Below are 4,283 nucleotides of genomic sequence, written 5' to 3'. Positions count from 1 at the left end.
ATATATATTTCTCTACTAAATATTAGAATATGATTTCATCCCCCAAATTCCCAGTATTATTTTTCATTAAAAATGGGTTTGTAAAGAAGATAATAATATATAATATACATAATAATTGTGTACAAAAATAATCTCAATCATTTATGCATAAGCCTTTAGATCAAACAGTTTTTCAGCTCCTAAATTCAGTCAATTGTGTTCAAACTTTTGACTTGTAGTGTAAATGTTTATTAGGATCAGATGAAGACATGTTGACTGTTATTGTTGCATCTGCAGTGGTGATTAAAAGCAAACTATAAATTCTGGTTTATGATGTTTTAAATAACCTTTTGTGAGATGTTGGCATCCACAAATGGAGGCAAATAATGATGACAGTATTTGAATCATTTGACACCTGATTTAATGCGAATTTCTGCTGTACAACTCTGTTTATTTTATTGATGACATTATTTGATTTAGACACCAATACAGAGAGCCAGTTAGCGTTGGCAGTAATTCATTTCAGTTGGTTCGGACAGATCTTTACATGGAATATGGGTTCAGTTTTATTATTTTGTGACACATTTAGATTTATTTGATCCGCTACATTTACATTTCATCTCTGAAACCTTTCTGGCTGGAATAGAACAGATCATTTCTGTAATACTAGAGTAGTCTGTGGCGACAAAATATATTGTGATGAACTCCAGTAGTTTGATGGACATTTAATCCAGACGAGTCTAGTGCGAGAACATGACGTTATATTGAATTACCCACATCCTCAGTGGGCAAGATGCAATTAAGCCATGTAAAAAGAGAGACCATGTGTGGTATGTAGAGGAAGGTCAAGGGGGTGAGTGGTGTATCATTTCTAATCACTGCAATGGTGACACCATTTCAGACAATCGTAACTCCAATTAGAATTGACAAATCAGCCATTATATTTTAACAGAGGCCATTACTGTCGCTGTTTTTTGATGTAAAGCAGTTAGTGTTTCGTATAAGTTCCAAGGCTAAAGTTCCTCAGGATAGAATGTCTTGAATTTCTGTTGTTCGTTCAGGGTGCAGAGCATAAATGTTATTCAAAAATAGAATGATGTTTTGTCATTTTGCAGAACAGATAATTAACTTCTTTTTTAGGGAAACAGAAATAGTGCTTAAAAGGTCATTGTGTTCTTATTGCCCACAATTTGCTTCTATTAAAATTAAGTTGTCCAGATAATTATGTAGTGTGATAACAAAGCATTTCTCTCTCACACACACACACCCACACACACACACACACACACACACGATTTCTGCTGAGACATTCAGATGGTAGAGTCAGAATTTGGCGTAAACAGAATGAGAACATGGATCCATCATGCCTGTGCAGGCTGGTGGTGGTGGTGTAATGGTGTGGGGGATGTTGGCACACTTTAGGCCCCTTAGTGCCAATTGAGCATCTTTTAAATGCCACGGCCTACCTGAGCATTGTTTCTGACCATGTCCATCCCTTTATGACCACCACATCCTCTGATGGCTACTTCCAGCAGGATAATGCACCATGTCACAAAGCTCGAATCATTTCTAATTGGTTTCTTGAACATGACAATGAGTTCAATGGAAGCTTTAGCCTAAGTTCTGCCAGGGAGACTCAATCACTTCGTCACTAATTACCTTCATCATTATCCAATCACGTCTTTATACTCCTGTATAAAAGATCGTACTTACACATGTTTGAGTTCGCAGATGCCGACGCGACAACAACCTCCACCCTCCCCACCACCACCAGGATGGTCCTGTCCTTACCTTCCAGGGGGGTCTGCTGCGCCCCTGCCTTCGTCTTCAGGCAGGAAATGCAGATTCGCTACCCTCGGATTACGAACCATGGACGGGGCCTTCCGCCAAAGAAATTTTATAATTGTGCTCGCTGAGCTGTCAATAAATGTATGCTTCGTACATTCCTCTATCTCCCGAGTCTTTCTGGTAGAACTGTACTAAAATGCCCCCCACAGTCACCAGATCTCAACCCAATAAGGCATCTTTGGGATGTGGTGGAATGGGAGCTTCGTGCCCTGGATGTGCATCCCACAAATCTCCATCAACTGCAAGATGCTATCCTATAAAAAAATCCGAAAGGGAGTCAAATACAGTATTAGTATGATGTTCCTAATAATCCTTAAGATGAGTGTGTGTGTGTATATATACAATATATATATATAATAATATAATATATATATATATATATATCTATATATATATAGTGCATAATGTTGAAACTGCTTTCACAAAAGTCAAACAAGACACCTCATCTGTATGTTGTAAGTTTGTAAAATGTTAAACCAAGTTTTCAAAGGATGAATTTGCCAGATGAATTTCTCCCATCACCTGCAGGTTGTTTCTCTCACACTTGTTTGTATTCAGTGCTGTAAGCTTTGTATGAGGTCATAAACCTGCACTTCTTTCTGCTGTTGAGATCATTGGTTGTAGCAGATGGGCCGATGTTAATGGCTTCATAAAAACATGTCTGTCGAGCACGTCTCTCCTGGTGCTGTCACAGAGATGTGTGCCACATGTTCTCATGTACCTCATATAATACATCTGAGTTTTTTTAAGCAGATAATGATAGTGAGATGAAAGCATAGGCATAGAGAAAGTGTGTGTGTGTGTGTTTGTGTGTTGAATGTTTTTTTTTAAGAAGCATTCATATATGAGAAATTGAATGAAATCAAATTCTGAAAACTTGAGTTTGATTAATGCTTTTCAAATCAGGTGAGCTCTGTTCAGCATTGCCCTCTTCATCTCTTTCAACAGACATGAATTACTAATATGTAGTTTAACTACAATAGAAAAAAAAAAAGAAAGAAAAAAAAACATGCTCACAAACATTTTTAACCACAGTGTGTGGAGTGATGTTTCTGGTGCAGCTAAATGTTATGTAAATGGGTCAATTATTTATTCATTTATATATTCATGCTGAAAGAAAATAGCAACGATCTCACCCCTGACCCTCAAGGGTTTATGGAACATTGGGATCTGTTTCAGGACTGGGAAAGTGAGAATTATAAACACTGATAGCTAACTACATAATACACATAAACATCTGTGGTCCAGTTTTGGAACCCAGAGGCAATTAACTCACGGTGACAAGGAGGGCAGTTCATTTTGTTTATCAGTGGAACATATAACCCTCAGAGTCTGCAAAATACGGCTTCAGGCCTATATCTGATACTGATAGTTAATTTTGGTCTATACAGACTGTTTCTTATTGCTGTGTGTGTGTGTGGTTTAGTTACAATTTATTTTTCTTTTTTTTGTGTGTGTCACAGTTCTGCAGACAAAACATCTTCTATTAAGGCAGTAAAATAAATCTATTAATTTAACAGAACTGTCATAAACTTTTTCCATTGTGGTCTATTATTAAAGTTTTTGTGGAAAATCTATACAGCACAGGTGCCATACGAAATTAGATTGATAGATAGTCTCTGCTTGATTCACTCGGCAACAAAGGCCAGACAGAAGGCTTTACTCAAGTATGTACGTTTATGTCAATCTCAAGCCTTAGTGATAAGAATAAGTTGCTGTATTGATCCCTCCCAGACTGTAATCTACACATTATTGATCTGTGATAGAGGAAACAAATGAGACGGATGGAATCAGTGTGTGTCCTATGACCTTCATTGATTCTAGTGTGATCTTCCTAATACTGTATATTAAAATCTATTGTAAAGTGTGTATTTTTGTATTTATGAAATAGTTAAGGCTTATTAAAATAGCCCAGGTTGTTTTTGAGACAAACAAGCAAAAAGGATAAACCCAAACAAGCTCACATCTGTCAAATTTTAATTACCCATCGGACACTTTTTTTCTGACTTATTCTATTTGAAGCCCTCCCCTACCTCTGATTGTATCAGATCAGAATCAACTCATTTTATAAGAGCTTAATCCTCTTTGAAGTCCACCAGAACCCCACAGAGCGCAGAAAACTGTTGTAAAAACGTCATAACCTTAGTGAATGCTAAATTCCAAAATTTCATTCCAAGGCAAGGTCAGCTCAATAAAAGCATAGGACTGAGGACATATTTACCTTAAATGAATAGATTGTCCAAAAACATACTCACCTTCAGGCCATTCAAGATGCAGGTGAGTTTGTTTCCTCATCATAACAGATTTGGAGAAATTTAGCATTACGTCACTTTCTCATCAACTGATCCTTTACAATGAATGGGTGCTATTAGAATAACAGTGCAAACAGTTGATAAAAAATGCACATTATGGTAATCTACATGACATCATCACTTAACGTCTTATGAAGCGAAAAG

This window comes from Carassius gibelio, chromosome A9 (genome assembly GCF_023724105.1).
Source record: "Carassius gibelio isolate Cgi1373 ecotype wild population from Czech Republic chromosome A9, carGib1.2-hapl.c, whole genome shotgun sequence".
NCBI classification, from domain to species: Eukaryota; Metazoa; Chordata; class Actinopteri; order Cypriniformes; family Cyprinidae; genus Carassius; species Carassius gibelio.
This window is presented reverse-complemented; position numbering follows the sequence as displayed.